This window comes from Lygodium microphyllum, chromosome 4 (assembly GCF_053477565.2).
Source record: "Lygodium microphyllum isolate KBCC chromosome 4, Lygodium_microphyllum_v1.1.10, whole genome shotgun sequence".
Classification (NCBI taxonomy): Eukaryota; Viridiplantae; Streptophyta; class Polypodiopsida; order Schizaeales; family Lygodiaceae; genus Lygodium; species Lygodium microphyllum.
The window spans coordinates 112,570,670-112,594,089 of record NC_141138.1 but is presented as its reverse complement, the minus strand read 5'-3'; positions in this window follow the sequence as shown (position 1 = coordinate 112,594,089).

Genomic DNA, 23,420 nt, shown 5'->3' with positions numbered 1-23,420 from the left:
ATGATCCGTCACTAGGGTAAATTTGTTCCCCAAGAGGTAGTGTCTCCAAAGCTTGAGAGCATGGATGACAGCTAACAACTCCAGATTTTGGGTAGCATAATTATTATCATGGCTCTTTAGTTTCCTTGAAGAGTATGCTACATGATGACCTTCTTGCATAAGCACACATCCTAAGGCAAGTGTGCTAGCATTAGTTATCACTTCAAATTCCTTACTAAGGTTCAGAAGTTTCAGGATAGGTGATGATACCAAACTTTGCTTTAATTTATCAAAGCTAGATTGTTCAGTAGTTGACCATACAATTGATATTTGCTTCTTCGGTAGGTTCGTTAGCGGTGCTACAATCAAAGCATAGTTTTTTATAAAGACCATGTACCATCCTGTCAATCCAAGAAAACTGCGTATTTCTTTGACAGTTGTTGGTATCAGCCATTCTAGAACGTCTCTAACCTTGGCTTGGTCTACTGAAATTCCTTCTGCTAATACAATGAATCCCAGATATTCAATCTGTCGTTTGAAGAACGCACACTTCTTCTTTTTGGCATAAAGCTTGTGTGCCCTCATTGTCTCAAGGACAATGCAAAGCTGGGGTTCATGATCTTCTTCCTGTTTGGAGTAAACTAAGGTATCGTCGAAGAAGAAGAGCACAAAGTCATCAAGATATGGTCTAAAGATATCCTGCATTAACCTATTGAACGTGGCAGGTGCATTTGTCAGCCCAAATGACATGACTAGGAACTCAAAGTGGCTATATCTTGTGCTAAATGCCGTCTTTGGGATATCTTCTTCCTTGATCCTTATCTGATAGTATCCAGACCTGAGATCAATCTTGGAGAAGATCTTCGCACCTTGAAGACGGCCAAGAAGTTCATCTATTCTTGGAATAGGATATTTGTTCTTAATGGTTGATTGATTCAATCCTCTATAATCAATACACAGTCAAAGTGTTCCATCCTTTTTCTTTTGGAACAGCACTGTAGCTCCCCATGGTAAATTGCTAGGACGGATGTATCCCTGATCTAACAGTTGCTTGAGTTGCTTCTTCAACTTAATTTCTTCCAGGATGGACATTCTATATGGTCTCTTTGCAATTGGTGCAGCTCCTAGCGCTAGCTTGATTTCATGATCAACTTCCCTTTGAGGAGGAAGTTCTATCAACTCTTCATGAAATACGTCTGCGTACTCCTTTAGCCATAAAGGTCCTTCACTAGACTCCTGATTCTAATCTAGCTTATTAAGCTTAATCAAATAGATAGGTAGCCCCTTTCTAACTCCCTTTATTATCCGAGATGCTTTGGCCAATTGAATTTTTGGCTTTCCAATCTCTCCTTGAGTTGTGACAATTCCCCTTCAAAATTTCGAAAGGAGACTTGGCCCTTTCCACAATGAATGTGGGCATCATTAGGTTTAAGCCAATCCATTCCGAGAAAACACTCATGGATACCTAGGTTCATAACCCTTAATCTAACCGAAGTCGACTTTCCTCCCAATAGGAATTCCACCTTAGCAGTTTGCCTAGTATAAGTGACCTCACGACCATTTGCTAATTCCACAAGTAAGGTAGGTGCTTCTTTTGTGGCTATTCCTAATCTTCTTGCACAAATTGGTGAAATAAAGGAATGTGTACTACCGCAATCAATCAAGTTTTTGAAGCCTTTACCTTGATAATTCAATGATGTCTGAATCACCAAAAACTAGCGATTCAGGCCCCTCTTGTGAAGGGCAGCATGGACTGTTGCCCTCTCAAAGTCTACTTCCATGGTCGGGTCTTCTTCATCACATATCTCCTTGTTGGCAACACAAGCGGTTCTTCCTCTGCCCCGGGTAGCAGCTCCTTGGCCATAGGCGGTTCCTTGGTATGGTCCTTGATGATGTCCTCCGCCAAGCTTGGGACATTGCCTTTTGAAATTACCAGGCTCGTTGCAATGGAAGCAACGCAGGTTGCGGCCATTACTTTGGGTAGGAACAAAATTATTGACATTGTTGGTCCTAACTTTCTTCCCTTGTCCCTAGTTTTGACCTTGAACTCTCTTCGCCTGGTACCTATACACTCCTTTTTTTTAATCCTTGTAAGATCAAGTCTTATTACTTCTTGGCCTGGTTTGCATCTCCTGTATTATGGGTGCAGCTCGAATGAGTGCGTCCCAAAGATCTGTTGGGCGCATTGATTTGAGGCGGGTGTTTACGGGTGGATTTAATCCAGCACAAAACTTCGACACCTGTTGTGTCATGTCCATTTGTGGCACATACTTCAAAAGAGAGACGAAATTTGAGTAGTATGCGTCAAGAGATAAACCAAGATGTTTCAGCTCATAGAACTTGTTCATCTTCTACATGTGGTAGACAGGTGGTAAGTATCTTCCTCGCACAGCTCTTCTCAGCTTCTCCCAAGTAACAGACCCTTCCGAGATCCCTTGGTCTCTGCACCATTGCTTTCACCAAAGTCTGGCTTCATTAGTAAGCTTCAACTTGGTGAGCATTGCTTGGTTGGCGGGTGCAGTACCGGCCACTTCGAAGTAATCCTCCATGGATTCGATCCAGATCTCGGCATCAGTTTGGACGGTTGCCATCAAATTCTGGTGGCTTGATTTGCTTGAGAAGAAACTTCTTCTCCTAAATCATGGCCATACTTGGTGTAGGGGTCGGACTAGGAATCTGCACTTGAGGTTGTGCCTGGGCATTGAGATTCTTAATGTTAACAACTCGTTAAACGTTTCTCATATTACATTTCATGCCCAATTCAGCTTTCTGCCAAGAGACCTTATCACTTAACTTTTTAATCAATACTCATAGTCAAGACAATTATTGATTAAAAGAGTCTTATTTCATTCATATGGGCATAGCCCTTTCGGAGTACAATTATTCTTGGGGAGATGGAACAAGTTGATACATTAAATCGGGGAGAATAAGGTTGTGTTGCATTTAGCTACGAGAACTGAGTAATAGTATGGATTGGAGTCATGGATTTTCATGAATTGATAGGCCATTGGAAGATTAGGGTATCCTTTCCTTTGGTACTCGTTCTTCTCGTAACGTCCCAACACCTTGATTCTGTCGGCATGGATTATTTGGGTCACTTCCTCGCACACATACGTGTTTAGCTTGACCTTTCGACCTTCGACATGTAGCGTTGTGTTTGCGTGAGCCTCAACAAAGATGAACAGCTTAACGATCTTCATGTCCTCCAACTACTTGATTCTCTTTAGGTTGGTTCGAAGGTACGCAAATCGGTGGGTAGCTATGTAATAGATTCCTGAATCACCCATCCATCTCCGTTCCACATACAGAGGCGATGGATTATAGATGCAGTCTAGGATATTCATCTTTTCGATCCTCCATTGATAATTCGAGGCATGCATCGCAATCATAAACATAACTTGGGACACCAAGAATCTGTTCCATGCTTCATGACTCTATAAGTCAACATTGAAAAGTAAGTAAGGAAATGTTCTTCACAGCAACATTTGCTCAACTTTACCTCACTAAGTTTTCTTGTAAACATTAATTCCTCATTGGTTTGCTCTGATACCAGCTCTGATACCAACTATAACGTGTCCACCTCTTCACTTGCAGGACATGTCTTAGTAGCCCTTCGGGAAGAGAGTCCAAAAAGCGCCGCCCGGCACTCTCATGGAATGTCACGAGGTTTGCGATCTAGGTCTTCCCGAGTCTGCCACGAAGCGGAAGCATTCCAGCCATTCCCACTTAGGACCGACCTGAATCAGGGTTTCCTAGTGGTCAATTTCCTAGAACGGCAGCTAGTGTCGAGAACCCTAGGCGAACTATTTTACGCAGAAATGTCAAGGTCAAAGTGGATTCATGCTGCACTTGGTTCAAGAAGAATGGGAAACAAGAGGGATGCAAAGCTCAATCTCTTTGCCCATAAGGCATAGTCCCATTCTGTTCCCCTAAAACAGCATAAATTGGGATTCTAGTAACCTAGATTCTAGGTCATCGTTCTTTGCTTTCAACTTCTTTGAGAAAAGTTCCCGACCAACCGAGACCACCCATCTGTAGGACAGACCCATGGCCACATCCACCGCACTTTCCTCAGGGTTTCTTTAGTTGTCTAATTACCTACCACATTTAGTTTGACACGCAAAAATAGCTTTCTTAATTAGCCAGTTAATCACCAGTTCCTTCACGTAATCTTAGCACTTGACATAGAAAAACAGTTTCAAACAAGTTCCTTTTCACTCAACAAGTTATCTTATTAATCAATCTTTGAAATACATCATATAATCCAGCCCGTAGGCTAATCCATAATCCGCCCGAAGGCAATCCATAATCCACCCGAAGGCAATCTAGCAATCCTCAAGGATTACTAATCCAAGTTTTCACCTGTAGACTAGTATGCAGGCCTCAAGATCCAATCCCGAGTCATTGCAGCCTCTTGTGCAGGACCCGGAAGGCAAGGGATTTATGACCAGAGCCCCCCTTGGCACCCAAGTGTCCTCCTACTCCAAGTAGCGCCCAACAGAGAGACCTCTTGCGGTGGGTTCGGTCCACATTCCCGGCGCAGCTAACAACCCCCTTGGTTAGGGTCAGGCAGACAGTTGGGGGTAACTGATGCTGCCTCTCCCTTCAGGCCTTCAACCTGAAGCATTAATTATTTTTCCATCTTTAGTTCTTTGACAAAATCAATACAAACAGTGCTCCTAAACTATACAAACACAATCAAATCAGTGGTCGTTTACTTGGCCAACTGCTAAGGAGTGAATCCTTCTCTTCGAATGCGTCCAGCATTTGATCCGAGATCAATTGTGACTTGACAAGATCCCCAAGGGTTTCGTTGTTTGCATACCCTTGTACCCTTGGCTTAGGGTTATACCCTATTAACCCAAACACCTTAGGTTTTTTAAATTAAGACAGTAAATTCTGGGCAATCCTCGTCACCCTAACTTGATTTGTCAATTGCTCGTTACCTTAACTTGGCAACTCAATAGCAGGATCACTACTCATCCTCTTGCAATTTAAGCTTGTACTTAGAACCTACCAATCTTGTTCCAAGGAGTGGCAACTCTACTTTGTGATTTAACACAAAACCATGTGACGTTGCAACTTTTTTCACAGGTGTCGCACCTAACTCATGGGATCATTTCTCCCATCAAGGGCATTTCTTGGTCAAGAAATACGTTTAGTCAAGATGAAGGGTTTGGGGTGTCTTCTTACCCAACCTAATCCCTAACCTTACTAGGGCAATGATGTTTGGCCCTAGGATTCTAGACTTAATCGGAAGTTTAGTATTAGGCCGATCAATCCTTGGGGTAAACCCTAGATCGTTATTGTATGGCTGTCCAATTTAACCCAAACATTTTGTGAATTGTGGGTAGGACTTTTGGGTTTGAGGGTCTCGATTTGGCGACGAAGTGTGATACTAGGCAGAATTTCTAATGTGCTAAACCCTATCTAGCACTATGAGGTGTTCGTTGTACTAACTACTTATGCTTTTAAGAATCCCTTGAGGGTTATACCCTTAGAAGTGATCTAGCCAAATCGGTCTACTTGTCTTGCAACAAGAAACGATCTCTTCTTAGAGATGCTAAACTTGTTCTAAAGGTGTAAATAGTTGTAAGACATCACATTGCATGTAAATATGCGATTCATTAGTTCTATGTACTATAAGTTTGCAATAACCCTTTCTTTTCTTACTAAAGTCATGACAAATGACAATTTGGAGAATAACTTGCATAAAACCTACAAAGATTTACATCAAGGAGCTATGCCTACAACCTTTTGTTTAATGCAATTGAATTTCAGGCTTTAATATGATATGCAGTGTTTTCTAGATACAACTTCGATGAATGAAGTGCATGCATGAGGAATATGTAACATGCAACTTTTTCTAGATACAACTTCGATGAATGAAGTGCATACATGACGAATATGTAACATGCAACCTTTTCTTGATACAACTTTAATATGATATGCAACCTTTTCTAGATACAACTTCGATGAATGAAGTGCATGCATGAGGAATATGTAACATGAAACCTTTTCTAGATACAACTTCGATGAATGAAGTTCATGTATGACGAATATTATAAGACTAATGTTGACTTAATCCATTCTACAAGCATCTTCACATGCAACATGCAAGTCCATGGTTTCATTTTCATGCCATGCAGTTCTTTGGACAACATCTAATGGATGATAACGGCTTTCTCATGCGAATCACAACAAGGAAGTTATTGCCTAAATGCAATATACACTTGTTCTTTCTGTGGCTAATCAAAGATGCATTTAAACAATTTCATCTTTTAACCCTAAGCAATATGCACTTAGGAATTCCAACTTGGAAATGCAAGCAACCCAATTTCATGACATGCACTAATTTTTGTAAATCATCCAAGGGGATAAATTCCCAAATGTATTTAACTTAACTATGAGATTTAGAGACTTGTGTAAATGCATTCTTCCCATGGAAATTAATCGTGCCTAAAGCATTGCTTTAATGCGGAATCATTCTTTTAAGAACCTGGGCTTGAGGTCTCATAAGGATGTCCACGCGTATGCTCGGGGAAGAAATTCCCGCGTGTGCACCTCTTGTCATTTTCTTAGGAGCCATTGAATTCTGGTCGAGCAACTCCTCTTTGACTCTTTCACGTATTGAATTCCTTTTTGCCCTGGATTTTTTATTCTGTGCGGGATAGGCCCTTACAGAATGTGATTTTTTTTTGGCTAACCCACAATGGTGAGGGTGAACAAGGCTTATAGAAGCCTTTTTTTTAGAAGCTTCTATGCTTCTGGACAGAAGCTACGTGGAGAGAGAAGAAGTCTTTTAGTGGGAGAAGATGCCGATGATGAAGGTGGAGGTGATAATGATGATGGTGATGATAGAGTGGAGGCAACAGCAATGCTGCATTAGGCGGTAGCCGACAGCATGTGGCGGCGGCTTCCTGGCATGGCAGCACTCTCTAATAGCACACCCTCTTCTTCTCTCTCTTTGTGTCTTCCCCCCAAGCTCCAAGGGGGAGGTTTTATAGTGTGGGGGGGGGGGGGAGATCCACACACGTGGAGACTTTCATGCCTTCCCTCCCTCATGCATCCCCACACCACACTCCTCCCTCTCTCCACTTAACTCCCTCCTCCACACACTCCCTCTCCCCCTGCCATGCATCGGCTAAGGGGAGGGGTAATTAATAAAAAAATTTGCACTACTTTAATCACTTATCCATTTGCCTTTATGTAAGGGGTGTTTCTTGTGCGGCTTGCGGGTTTTAAACCTCGGCCTCTTTTGCACGACACGGAACTGGATTTTAACATTGTGCACAGAGGGAACACTTAGCCACAGACATTATTCGACGCGGGGGGGATTATTTTGTTCTAATCTTGAACAAGATGTGAGGTTTTTATAGTTGACTTAATATTTCAAGTGGAAATATTACAATCTCGCTAAAGTGTCAAATCCGCTTCTCCTGGAGAAAGAGTTGAAGGGGAAGAGTATCATTTTTGAAGCAAAGAAGGAACTTATATTTTCATCGGAGGTTGGCCCCTCCTCTCCACCGATGGAAAAGCCAAGGAACAATTGAGAGTTCTTGTTGGCTATCGGCTTTTTGTATCTACCATCACTAACAACCATCACACATGTATTTCTCTTGATGAATATAAGATACTTTACTTTGTCCCTACAAATAAATATTTATTAAATAAATGTGTGATTCGTATAAGTGTAACGATAATGTGTGGTAGGTGAATGACGCATTCGTGTACATTAACATAATTCAACATGTAGTACTGCACTTGTGATTGTGTAAGTGTGACAATAATGTGTGGTACGTGAATGATGCATTTGCATATATTAACATAATCCAACGTGTAGTACTGTACTTGTGATTGTGCATAAGCAATAACATAACTTGTATCCATATGTATTACTACTTTTGATGCATTCATACGTTAAACAAAAATTAAGCGTCATGTGTTTCAAGAAACAAAACAAAACAACTTTACTCAATTATTTGAATTCAGTACATATTGCATGAGATATTATGTATATATAAATAAATATTCCAATGTGGCAGAGTATACAAAATTTTTTGGGCTTCCAAGATGTTATGGGACAGTAACACTCATTACAAACCTTGCATCATTAATCTAGTAAACTATGGCGGGGTCCCCTTGTCATGTCGAAGCCGAATGATAAAGTTCATGTCTTTATCTGTGATTGTGACATGCTTTCCATGGATGGCTGCAAGCTGTGTATCATCGAACAAGTCGATGAGAAACCCCTCTACAATGGTTTGTAGGGTCTCCATGGCTGCAGCGGTCCACCTTCTTGTTGGTAGGCCATCCCGCACTTGTATCCAAAATCTTCCCATCCCTTTCAGCTCCAAGTCTTGCATGACTTCTCGAATAACTTTATGAAAAGAACTTTTCGGGATGAGAAGCTCATATCCGTGTTGGATTCTCCTTATCTCTCAAAGGGCGATAGTGCTCGGTTTCAATCTCCTCTTCTTCTATGGTGGTCCTTATGCTCTACGGGGAGCGCCTATTGTTGTACTAGAGGAGGCTCCACCTTATGCTATAGGTGGCGGGCCTTGGCGTGATGTCTTCTCGGGGCCAAAATGGCGACATGCTTGCTTGGTCCGTGCTATGCAAGCTCAAGGGGGGCAAGACGGAGAAGAGACAGAGGTTGGGGATGTGAAAATGGAGAAAGCAAAGAAATCAAGAAGTGAAAATGAGAAGAAGAATGAACTTTTAACCCATTTAAACCCCAAAACCGGGTTAATGCAGCTTCATACACACTGTCCATTGTGTGATCGTAAATCCATAACCTTGTATTGGAATGTGACAAAACTTCACATGCACACTCATTAGGTGGCCAAGAGCCCAAATTATTTTTTTTGAAAAAAAAGTGCCTGAGACCCTTGGTCCGAAGGCTAGATTTCGGACCAGGGGGCACTCTTTTTTCAAAAAAAAAAGGGCTCTTGGTCACCTAATGAGTGCGCGTGTGAAGTTTCGTCGCATTCCAATATAGTTTAGTATTTTAAAAATTATTCCACACCAAAATTATGGATGGATTGATAATTGAGCAATCAACATTGCGACTATTGGCCCTTAGAAACTTTGCACCACATAAACTATACAGATGCATTAGGAGTAAAGTCTATAACAAGAAATGGAAAATTTTTGCATGTTATTCCTATTGAAATTGACAGTGCTAACAAAAATTGTAAGTAAAAATTGAAAATATAGCAAAGATGCATAGTCAAAGTTGAGAGCGAAGGACAAGCGTAAAATTTTAATTCATATTTTAAGGGCTCATGTAATAGTTTTGCACTGGGACATAGTCATATGTCCAATGCACAAGGATAACACTATGCCAAAAAAGATAACATTGCAAACTGTGTTCATTTCATTGGAACGAATGCATCCTTCACTGCTTGAAGATTTCTTACAAGTTGGAAGTCCTTGGGAGTTACAGTGATGTGCTTCGCATGTATTGCACAACATTGAGCATCAGTCACATCAAGTCAACTAAAAAGGCCTCTGCATTACATTGTAGAGCATGAAGACATTCTTTTGTAAAGCAATCAACCCTATCCTGAGCTTGTGCCAAAAACCACCTCCTACTTTCTGTGCGGTAGAGGTCTTGCACAATCTCGCAAACAAGTCTCGAGAAGCTCGCCTTCGGAATGATGAGATCAAAAGAGCATTGATACCTTCTAATTTCTCTCAAGGCCACTGTACCTGGCTTCCACTTGCGTTTATTGTGGGGATACTAAAGGAGGACCCTTGTGAGGGCGACTTGAGGAAGGTGGATTAGGTTGAGAAGGGGGTGCATTTGAGCTAGTAGATGCTCCAAGGGGTTGAACACAATATGGGGCTCAGAGCGGAAGCTACCTTAGGGTTATTTGCAACTACCTTAGGCCTAGCCATCTTTCCTGCACAAGAGAGGTGAGAACTCAATGAATAAGATAGAAAGTGAAACCCTCTTTTATATAACCCTAAACTGTGAGATTCATTCACATAGATGCACACTCTCTCTTTCTCTCTTAAACTATAAATTGCATTCATACTAACTCACATTGTTCATCTTACTATCTTAGCTCTTTTCGAATCCATTTGCTGCCTTGTCGAAGCCTTGTTTCTAACCACTTGGCATGGTTTTCTTTGGCACTTGAGGCTTCATAACGCACTCTTTTAGTGACACGACGTGATTCCATCATGTCTGCAGCCGATTCATCAACATTTTCATTTGCTCTCTTTTGCGAGAGTTTAGCTTCATTCGCTACTATAATCCTATACCACCAAGATAGCAATTGGATAATTGGATTGCTACCATTTACCCCTCCACCATGATCAGTTTTTCTTTGGTATGCACCACGCACTATCCAATGTAGATTTTCCATCCCTTGTGTGGACCAAATTCCGATGCTTCCCTTTTCTGCAAAGTATGGCCCATGTGCCTTAAGGATATGCTACAAAGACAATATCACACATGAGTAAAAATATCTCAATAATTTATACAATTCATATAATTTTAAAATATTAACTTAGTACGCACCATGTAATGTGTGATAGAGCTTTTTCTCCATGCTTCCACCATGTTTTCGTAGAAGCTATGCATAGCATTGATAAATTCTAGCTTATCTTCATTGTTAAACACCATCTTGCAAAGTAAGGGATCCAATTTGTTAAGACTTATCCAAACCTTAGCTTTGGCCAATCTTTTTTTTCCTCCATTACTTCGATCAAGAACTACAAAATGTAACTTTTTCCACCCATCGTAGTCCTGCGGCCTATGAACCATGACATTCCCTTCCTCATTGATGGATACTGAGAGAAAATTCCTAGCCTTTGCTCCTCCAAAGCAAGGATTTTTTGGCAAGTTACTAGATTTTCTTGATCTCTTCTCATCTTTTTCAATCGTCACTTGATGCTTGTGTAGCCCAATTTTTGATAGCACTCGCTCCACATTTCTACACGTTGCAATGGCTTCTTTTTTTGGTTGCATCCTATAAGCAAAAAAAATGTATTCATATACAAGTTTCTTCATGATTCTAACAAAAGCATGCAATGCAAAAATGTGAATACGATCCAAGGGAATGTTGAAGATGGGCTTCTAAGTGGGATCTTCTCTATTGCGTGTCGGTGCATCACTTGTCACCTTTGGCCAATTCTTCTTTCCGTCCTTTCCTTCCACCCTCTCTATCAAGGAATATAGGCATGGATTCTTTGTATTTGCAACATTGGAGATTCCACACATGCATTTTAAATTTTTCAAGTCTCCTGCAAGATGCCATTCAACCAAGTATTGACCATACCCTTCAACCGAGAGCATCTCACCATGTTCCTGACGATTGATGATGCTTGGAATGCTTGTGTGCATAAAGAATAGCTGCAACACCTTAAATGTTTCCTTAGAAACTTCAAATGCAGCGAGCCACCACACATGGAGCTCAGATTGAACACTAAAGTTCCTTGGGTTATTCTTATCGAATTGTAAAGCTCTATTCATTAGAGTTACACTAACTCTTTCAAGCTTTACTCCTCACTTTCATCTAATTTTATAATAAACTGCAATTTACCATTGCATTCCTCAATAGACATATTGTAGTACATTACCATTGCCGACTGCACCTTGTTCAAATCTAAATAGTAATTATTGAGTCCGGTGAACTTCACCTCATATACATTTTTGGTCCCAACCTTTAGTGTTTCCACACATTGAACATGCATGGGATCTCCTATCAACTCCAAAACCTTTGTATTAAGTTGCCATCGGGCCTCTATCAACTTTGAAGGTTGAGGAAGAGGCACGATTCTATTTCTTTTCAGTACACGACCAAACCCAGCCTTCACACCTTTGAATATATTTGAGTAAGTCATTGTGCTAATGCCAGCCCTGTCACAAATAGATTATGCATCCAGAGCTGAGAACTCATTTGACACATCTTTTAATGTGCACTCAATCACCTTTTCCTTCACAGCCTTAAACTTACGATTGCTCAAAGTATTTTCCAATGTACTTGCCTTCAGCAATCTACTAATACATGATCCAACCTCACCCTCACCTAGGTTCTCTTTCTGAGCTACCTTACATGCTTTGATACGTCGCTTCCACTGGCCACTATTCACAATTAACTCATTGATTGCTTCTTCTTTCATTTGCGCTCCTGTGTTAGCTTGTTGTTGATCTTTCTCAAGTCTTTCAATTGTGTCTTTGCCTCCTCATATGAGATACCAATGTCATGGATAGTGTCCTCCATTCAAATAATTTGATTGTTTTGTTGAATTACAGTGTCATTTAGTTGTAGCACTTGTCCTATGAGCTGTTGTATATGAAGTTGATGTGTAGCGATCACATCATGGCAATTTTTTATGGTTGCTTGGCAAGTTGTAAATACTTTGAACGCCTGATCATTGAGCCGCCTTGTATAACCAAGTAACCCATTTTCACCCTCGCACACATACTTCAGCAAATTTGTGATTCCTGAGAAAGTTGGAGGTCTATTGTTTAATGGGTCAATTGGGTAGATTCCCCCATCAACCCATAGATCCACATGTTTCAATCCCATTTGCCTATAACTCTGCAAAACCTGAGACTTGACATTGGTACGCTGGGTTCTTTTGAATAATGGGGCATATTCAATATCTACCTTAATATGCAGCTCCTTCTTTCCTGTATTCATTTTACTATTAATAGAAATGGGGAGGCTACTTGGTTGTCACAAGAGGTAGAGTGGAGATGCACAGAGAGGCACACAAAGGTGCCAAGGTAAAGGAGGGTGTAAGTAATTCACTATGTTAATGAGCGTTGCATAAACACAGAGAAGAGGTCACAATAGAGCCATGAGAGAGTATAGATATGGGGGGAAATAGATCAAAGGGTAGGGATGTCCAAGACTTTTCGTATTTTAGATATTTCTATTTTGCCTCCAAAAACATCTCCAAAAAACATGAAATTTGACCAATTGGTTTGTTTTTTGACCAAAAGCTAGGATATAAAAAATCCCCAAAATATCTTAAAAGGAACTTTCGAAATTTCATTTTCCTTGTTCTCGATTTAAAAATCAATTACCTTGTATCTACTAATCATTTTGCATTGAAAACGAAGCACCACACTCCCATAACTAACTCCTTTTTTAATGTAAAATGCGGTTGAAAAATACTTCTTGAATGAGGAGAGAGAAGAGATCTAAGTATATCTTTGTAGATAATATAAAAAAGGTAAAACGAGATTGCAAAAGTGGAGAGAGAGGAGGATTATTTTACTATTCTTCTCTCATCTTTTCCTTGTTTTGAGGAGAGAGGGGGGGCTAAAAGGCCCATTTGTGAGTTCATTTTTTTCCTAATGTGGGCTCTTGAAAAGAATCATCAATGATCGTGACACTCTTCAAATTCTAGACTAGTCTCTTTCAGGCCATTGAAATCCACTAGCTATGTTTTAGCAGCACAACCTATCATCCACAAATGGATGGACAAACTAAAAGAGTAAGAGGATATTCTAAGAGCCTACTATAGCAAGAAACCAAAGAGTGGATTAAATACCTTTCATTGGTAGAGTACACCTAAAATGTATCATTTCAACAAAGCATCAAGATGACACCATTCCAAGCATTATACAAGCAAGAGTGTTTATCTCCTCTATATTTTTCTAACTCTACCATAAAGATAGAGGCCTCTAAAAGAATGCTAGATGACATGCAAGAACAAGTTAAGGTAATCCATTAAGACATAAAGGCATCCCAAGATCAATAAAAGGCTTATACATATCCAAAGAGGACAAATCGAATCTTTAAGTAAGGCAACATGGTCTTTGTAAGTGTTCAACCCAAGAAGAGTTCGTTGTCTCTTGGAAATTCAAGAAACTTAGTGATGCATATTATAGGCCATACAAAATCATAAAAATCCTTGAGGCACATTCTTACAAGATAGCTCTACCTCCGCATTTAAAACTTCATAATATATTTTGTATAAAGCTAAAATCATATATCCCTAATCCAAATCATATCCTTGATTACGAATATATTATAATGGCAACTCAAGGAATCCTAAAATTCCAACTAGAGAGAATCATAGAAACGAGGAAAATAACATTTAAGGAACCGCATCTTACGAGAATACCTAATCTAGTGGAAGAATTTATTGAAACAAGATACAACTAGGTAGAGGAATCCATTCTCTAAAGGGATCTCGGAGTCTCTCTCGAAATGAGAACATCTTGATTTCTATAAAGGGGAAGAGAATGTGACATACTAAGTTTTTTTAATCAACTTTATGTGATCATCATTATTTTTACCTCCTTAAATGCTTGCCAATAAATTTTCACATTTATATGTATTTGTATATCCTCAAAGAAGCTCAAATTAATTTATTTTTTATTTAGTTCACTTAAAATATTTTATTTTGATTTAATTATAATCTATCTTAAATTTACTTTGATTTTCTCTTTAAATAATTTTACATTAACTCATTATAATTTTTCTTTAATTATAGTGACTGATCTCAAATTTTCTTGATATATTATCATTTTGCTAACTTAATTTAATAATTTATAAATGATTAATAATTTTAATTTACTAACATTTTTAACTTATTTCAATTTATTACTAGTTTTTTCTACTTATTCAAGATTTATTTTTAATTTTAAAAAACTTTAAAAATATTTTTGTCCCAAATAATTTTGCAATGAGGAGATAAAACCCATTCATGCACCAACATCTTGTCTGCATCCTTCTTTCTAACACCCTTTCTTAACTACCATGGCTCATGCAAGTGTGCTAATGTGGTGGGATTGTCAAACCATCCAAAATGTGAACGGTCTTAAATGTTTAATATTGTTTGAATTTTAATTATTAAAAAATTTAAATTAGATTTTTAATGTATTATATCTCTATAAGCTTTTGATTCTTGTCACTAACTTTTTAAATTGGATAATAGAGTGAAAATTATTGTTGAAATGATTAAACATTAATAGTTTAAAGGTGATAAATATAATTTGCTTATATAATTAGTATAAAAGTATAATTAACTAAATAAAAATTAAAAGAGATATATATATATAGAATAAAATATATAAAAAATAGATTAGTAATTCAAGACATGACTTTGTTTAAGAAATTATTTAAATTAGCTAAAAATATCTAAAAAATAAGTAAATTTTATATTTAATCCTTCTTAATTATCACAAAAAAGTTTAAACTTTTCTTTTGTAATTGATTAGACTCTTAGATAGATTTTTGTTTAAAATGTCGTAAGAGATCAATGAAAATTAATAATTTTGTAGTTGTAGCCTTGAAATTATGTTGAAAAGAAGTAAATTTTTTAATAGATTATGCACATCACGCTTACTTTTTCATAGTTAGCAAAAGGTGGATAGGAAAAAACTTAAGTTGTTCTTTTCATATTTTTCAAGTTTATCAAAAACCAATCTAGATAAATTAGTTTCATTAATGTGCATTCAAACACAAAGTTAAAATCAAAATTATGAGTTGAATTTGATTAGTTGAATGTAAATTATTGAAAATTCTAATGAAAAATTTATTTTGATCCTTGTTTAGAAAGGACTTTTTTTTTCGATCAAATTATGAAGAAATACTCTAATGACATTCATGCCTTCAAACAGAGCAGGGATTGAGGCATAATGCCATCCCCATGGCCACGCCTAGGATACTCTTCACCTAGAGTTGTATATAAACTATCTAAAGCAAGTAATCACCACTTACATACATATGGTGGTTCGTATAGGAAGGTTCTCCCTTACAGCTCGGTGAGAACCATCGAGGCTCTAATCTAAGATAATAATCTCGATCTTAGTCCTAAGACAAGGAAGAAAACATGTACATCCCAACATGGTTTAGTGTTGGAAGGCCAAGGATGAATATAAGAGGGTGGCAACCCAGTTTTTGGGTTGGTTTGATCTTCAAAGCAATTCTAATTATAACAATAATATAAACTATTGTGCTTTCTAAAATGATTGTTTTGATGTTCATATTTAAGGGCATGTTAATGAACCCTGTGTAAACATTAATTAAGAAAGTTATTTTTATATGTTTCACAACATGAGTAGTATGATTGCTTAGATAACTAAAACGCACAACATTATTAGTGGGAAGGGCATGGACACTCTTCTCGATGAAATTGTCCTATGGTTGGGTAGATCTAGTTAGCTAGGTGGCTTTTCCCAAAGTTTAGAAAAAAACCAATAAATGTGACTATTCATAGGGAGTCTTAGAGTCAGCTAAGCATTGCTTTAAGAGGCCATTTTGAGATGTGTTATGGACAAAGGGTTTGGTGCTCAGCGAGTATTTGATGGTTTATACAATAATGATCGGCGTATTTGATCAATGCTAGATGGATGTTAGAGACCATAGTTGAGTCTTTAGGAACCCACAAGTCAATCCTCATGGAATGAGGCTGGACACTTTGCCTATAAGGTAGACTTAGGAAACACCTAGTCACTTAAATCCACACACCTATAAGTAGAACGGATGGTGACGACTAGGGTCAGGATCCATAGACAACTACCAAACTATCCTCCCTATGATTTAGGATCAAGTAATTTTTATTTTTTTAATAGCTCGATGGGCTCTCTGGGAAAATGAAAAATCTTGACAAGCTAGTTGGGATATGGAAAATTCTGAGCCGGTCAATTGATATAGCTAGTTCTACCCAATTAATGTTAATATGAAGGTTACTAACATTAAATATCAAAGGTAATAATGAGTTATTGTCAGGAGAGTAAAAAATTGTAATGAGATCATCACCATCCCTAAACAAAATACATGTTTAGTATCGTTTTGTTGGACATGAGTGCATTTACATGTGCATGCTCCATGCAAGCATGCACGTGTACATGTATACACACATGCGCGTGCACACCCACCCACACACACCCCTACCTAGCTACTCACTCATTTGAGATATTGATTCCTTGCACCAAGGCACCCATTGAATTGAGTCACACCACATGGCATCAAGTTGCATCTTTCTTTTCTTATACCTTGTGGGATTAAGGTTAAGGTGGGTGATCTTTATCTTAACTCACTTAGCCTATACTTTTTGCTCTTATTCTATCTTCAAAGGATATCAACTTTCCTTTGGTCATGGTGTTAAAGCTCTTCAATTATTTCCCTAAAAGTGTGTAGTTTCTCACTTGAGACATTTTTTTTCTTTCTTTTTTCAGTCACCGTAATCATTGAAACTATGCACTTATTTAGTGTTATATAAAGTTTATGCTTGTTAAACATTATGAATTTTAAAAATCATGTTCCCGATATAAATATTAGAGTCAAGTAGGCCATCACTATCAAGTATATCCAATGTAGAAGAAATAGAAGGAACTAGCAAAGTGGGTGATCGAATTGAAAATATAGTGCATGAGAAGAAAAAAATTCAAGAAAATGAATTAATAAATTAGGTTCATAATAAGTGATGGAGTTAAGAATATTTTGTCACATGAATGGAGGTTGAGAAATAAGAAAGTCTCCATTGCAATTAGGTAAAGGAAGAAAGAAGTTTTAAATAGGTCTTTATGGCATAAAGTTGTTTGCCAATGTATTGGGAGCCAAAATGTAATAAAATAGAACTTTCAAAAGATGTCATTTTAAGGCCAAAGTGGCTATGAGATTGTTAATGTAGCATGGGAAGTGATGAGTTTGGAGTAGATAAGTGTGGAAAACTATGGCATCAAAATCTAGGCCACTTGTTTCGTTAAAAAACTAGGGAATCCCATCCACTTTTTATTTAGGAATGTAGGTAGATCCACATTGTTTTAATATGTGAACAACTAATCCCCTTTTCTAGCTTTACATACTATAAACTCCATTATCACTAATCAAATACTTTATCCCTCTCAAAGTCCTTTTTGAGTCTATTTCTCCCCCAATCCTCTAGCATAACCTTATTCTTTTAGGATTCCCCTATCTATTCATAGCATACTTAGCATCTTAAAGTCATGTACTATGTACGAGTGGTAAGATTGATGTTTGCACTTCTTTAAGGTGCCCTTCATTTGAGTAGCCAAGAATTTTGATGCTCATCTACAAATAGTAAAATATCTAAAGAGCATGTTATTCTTCACTTCTAACTTATATGTGCACACATCATATGTATGCACTCCTTTACCATTCCACAAGAACATATGCTCATATATGCTTGGATTTAGAAATAATTTGGATCATGTACAAAGACATGCATATCAACACACATCTTATCACTTGCATGCTTGTGTCCTACAACAAAGCAAGAACATTAGGCATTTTACCAAATATAACTCACATTGAAATAAATACATGACACAAGATATACATTATAAGAATCCCATTGCATAGTCAAGAGTTACAAAGAGTATATAAGCAAGTCCATGAAGCTAGACCATGGTATATCAATACAACTTAACAAAATCTGAAAAAAGAACATAGCATATAGCAAGATATGAAGAGGTTACTCTTGGTACATACATGTGTGTGTGTGTGTGTGTGTGTGTGTGTGTGTGTGTGTGTGTGTGTAGGCACACACATGCATGTGTGCATGTATATGTGTGTATGTGTCTATATGCATAAATCATGTATATGCAACTCACGAGGATCACCTCAAAAAATGTAAGTGCACCATGTGCGATCAACAAAAGGGTTATTTTATTTAGCAAAACTTACAAGATAATATTTACAAAAGGGGGTTTTTAATAACAACTTGGAAAACGTTTATAAGTCTCTTAAAGGAAAAGGGGTCATTTTATTACCTTACAACATGTAAGGAAAGTGTGAGATGCCTCCTCCAACAAACCTAGAGGAGTCCCCTAGTAGTCGACTGAAATTCATATCCATGGACATCACCATCCCGTCTCCCCAATGGGAAACCTTGGACTTAGTTGAGCATGGGAATCTCAGTTCTACTTCATAGGGGAAGCATGGACAAGTCACCCCTAATAGCAATCTAATGCCCACCTAAGAAAGACCACTTTGTAATCAATCAAAGGCACGAGTGAGGTTAACACCACACTTGGTTCAAAGAGAGTGAGAGACGAGGGAGAGTGTAACTCGATCCCCCTACCCATAAGGTAAAATCTCAGCTCCAGCCCCCTAAAACGGTATTAAACATGGTAACTAATCCTACCGATATTAGGAGGGTCACGATATAATCAGCTCTATCTAATGTTGGGCCTGACTTATTGCATCCACCCAGCCATAGGCATCCAATCATCATGATCGAAGCCTCCCACTTTCCTCGATGGGGTTTGCTTAGTTTTCTAATTAGCAAAGCATATTACCACACTATTTGGACATATAAAATCAGCTTCCTTTTATTAGTCTATTAAATTGGGCTCGTTAAACTCAATCTTTAGCACATAACAACAATTCGAAAAATCAAATTCTTTATTTCATAGTAACATCTAGAGAATGATCACTCCACAAAATGGTACAAAACCATCTTTCCGCACAGAAAGACACCGTCCAACCTAGGAGGACCTTCCAATCCCTCGAGATTGGGTTATATGTGATCACACTTAGTCAGTGGTCAATATGGAATTTACTGGCTCAAAGCCCCTCTAAGCTTCCCTAAGCCTCAAGAGCCATCCTACATAACAAGGGCACTTACCACTCGGCCCTTTGCCATCTCAAGTGCTCGAGTGATCAAAATAAAAAAACAACTACCTCCCTCGAGACCATATGACCCCCCGCTTGAAGGTGATTTTTTCCACACTCTGCAGAGTGTTAAGGACCATTAGGTTAGGGACCCCAACATCCTGAACCATCATAATCCACAATTCGTCATTTTGTGCAAACACAGAATCATAAGAGCCATGATTCATCATTCACAAATCCAAAAGCAGTAATAACCACCATAAGACATTTTTAACACACTTGTGAATATATGCGATGCATGGAATCTATCCCCTCCATCAATTCCTGTGTTACTTCCTAAAAGAAATTGATAATACATACATGTTTTTTTGTATGTTTAAGTACATTCTAACTAATCGTAATCTATGTAACCGACTAGCTTATCCCTTATTAGGAAATTGTAGAATTAATAGCTTAAAAAGTAATCATTTTTTAATGTACTAAACCTGATTATCTTTGTTCGGCCATCCATCGTGATTATGATTTATGGCTACAACCTCAATTTATTGTGGGATGGCTGGTTCTTCAGTTTGAATGAGTTCGGAGTTAACCTCCACTTGCGCTTCATCATCGTGTTGAATTTCCTCAACAGCGGTCATTTTCTCGCATTGGGGAACTCTATGAGCGTGACCTCCCTCAGCACCTCAATGTCTCTTGGGAGCCATGGAAGAAGCTTGATGGGTTCGAGCAGCACTTCCACGTAGGGGTGGAGAGAGAGAGAGAGAGAGAGAGAGAGAGAGAGAGAGAGAGAGAGAGAGAGAGAGAGGCTAATTACAACAAAGCTTCTTTACGTCAATAGCAGCAAAGAGACTTTTGCATGGATTGTTGTGTGTCCTTGACGTGACACTCTACCCCTATTTATATAGTAATGGGGGGAGGGGGGAGGGGAGGGGTAAAAGAGAGGGTGTCTATTTTTTAGCGTTTTTTATGATGTCATCAATGACAAAGAGAGAATGCTTTCTTTTAGCGTTTTTGATGATGTCATTGATGATGTCAGGAAGGGGCTCCATTTTTGTAGCGTGAAGATAAAAATTGGTAAATATATAGGCGAGGACGCATTCCGTGCTGCGTGGCTGCACGGACATCACTCCAAAGCACATGACCAAGGCGGCAACCAAGGCATTGACCTTGGCATCTTGGCCTTGGCATAGTTGGGAACGGGCTACAAAGCCTTCATTAGCGTCGTTAGCTGTGCATGAGAAGTTCCCACTAGCTTGTAGGAAAATCTTCTCGGAAGGTCACCCATCTCAGGAGTGTCATCACCCAAGTGTACTTAATTGCCAAGTGACTATCCACTAGGTTAGTTCTTTTTGTTGTTCTATACTACAAACATAGTTTTAATAAGCTAGTTGGTTTCCCAAGTCTTTTTTCCATGAACTGGAATATAGTAACTTATTAATAATAACAATTATCTTCATAAGTAGAGCTAGTTTCATAAATTTTTTTAAAATGTGCAACATAAATCAATTTTCTTTGGAATGTATATGCACATTGTTTACTAAAATAAACTAAGTAATGGGGACATTATAGAAAGGGTATGTTCTAGTATCATTTTGAATGCACGTGATATAGAGGGTTTAGATATAGTGAACCCTCTGCCCCCCCCCCCCCCCCCCCCCCAAATATGCATGCATGCATATGTGTGTATATGTGCATGACCATGAGAATAAAGTGTGTATGTGGATGAAAAAATAGTCCACTATACATCATGCAAGCATGCAATCATATCTTGTTAAAATTTATTGCTTTCATGGATAGCTTCTATTGGAAGCATCAAGCTTGTTGCATTATATATTAGAAATGAAGGTTTATTCAAACTAATGAGAGCTCTAAATACTAAAGTATATTTATGGGGCCTAGAAAGTAGTGTAGCACACTATCACATTTTTACCTCTATTTGTTATTGACATCTCAATTGATTCACCATTTTTTTAAATAAGAAATAGGTATTTGTCTTTGGATGTCAATTCTAGAGTAAAATTTCAAGTATTATTAAAAGAAAATGTTCAAGTTATGACTATGAAGATTCCACTCTCTCTATGAAAATTTGCAACTCACAATCATGAAAATTCCCCTTTCTCATGTATATTTATAGAAGGGCATAATAACTTTGAAGACAAGTTATGTGCTAAATTATATTTCCAAAGGCACTACATATAAAGCCTTCAAAATAATAACTTAATAATTTTGTGAATAATCAAGGATATTTCAATCATGATTCTCAATTAATAGCTCCATTAGAGGAACATAAAATTTTTGACATAATATTCACAAACTCTGAGGTTGGCAAAAAGAATAAAAAATCAATTATTATAATAACTCATATTTTTTTTGAACTTAAATTACATACAAAAAAATTGGTGTTCCAGTCCCTTATCTTCATGATAAAATTATCACATGTCATTGTATCTAAATATATGAAAAATAGTGTTTACATCACCCTATTATGGCATTCATGTCTAAATGATCAATAATAAATGTTTGTCTCGGCCCAAAAATTGATATTGGTCGTGATCTAGATTCTATGTACTTAAACATTATATCTACTTTACTTTAATAAACTAAATGCTTCAAGAACACAAAATAGAGTAGGTGAAAGTATGCACCACTCCTTCATTTGAATGCAACTATCCACCATATCAAAAATCCCTCCTAGTTCATGTATCCTCCCAATCACTAAATCATACAAGGCATGAATCCCCACTATAGATCTTCTAGTGTGCCGTTATCCTATGGTTGCACCTTGAGCCTAGCACAAGACACATGTCAAATGCATTGCAAAAATCTAGAAAATAGCAATAAATCCTCTTCCGATGTGTCCTACCCTCCTATATAATAGCTTTGATGATCAATACATGATCAAGCATAGTGAACCCTCTCCCAAAGCCTACAAGCACAGGGGATTCACTAGTAGTAATAAGGATATGTCACATGTGTGCAAGAAATATATGAAAATACCCCTTATCTACCCCCTATTTATGGGACCTTACCTTATAAAATCTACCTTCCTTCCCTTAAATAACCCCATCCGTTACACTCACGTGGTACCATACGGTAAACCCTAGTGGACCCCCCGAGCCTACATGCCCCATGCTCTATTCTCATCTCTCTTTGCCCATGTTCCAAGCTCATATTTCTACTTAGGCACACTAACCGATTGTAATGATTTACTTTTGACATTTTACTATAACTAATTACAATTCAAGTATGTTATTCTATATATAATTCTTGTGAAAAGGAATTTTTCTCTTCTATCAATGTGTTTTCTTTGTAATAATATTTTTAATTTGGTAAAAGTATAACATTCTACCTCTTGAGAATGTTGGGGTTTTGCACATAATTACTTAGTGCATCATTTGTACCAAACAAAAATTATTGTATGTTCTTATTTTATGAACAAAGAGAAGTAGATGCATGATAATGCATGAGCAAGATGCAGACTCACAACTTCACAATAATACAAGTAGCCCCAACAAGTGCTACTAGGAGATCATCTAGTGTGTTTGTATCGTATACGTATACCCATTCTTATGTTTATATAATGGCAAGTACCTTTGCCACTAAAAATTTCAAGGGCACTGAATGAGTTTTTGAGTTTGTCCACAAAAAATGGCATCAGATGAGTGTTGACAAGAAAGACTACTCCTCCATCGCTGCATTTGTCCTCTCCTTATGGATGCATATAGGGGAAAAGGGTAGGAGGTGACCTCCCTCAACACTTCAAATTCCAAGTCACTTAGGATGGTGGGAAATTGAAGCATAGTCATATGCCACATAGGTAAAGGAAAAGAGTATTGATGTTGAAACTATTTGTAAGGTCCTCTTCTTTGATAGGAACCAAGAAGA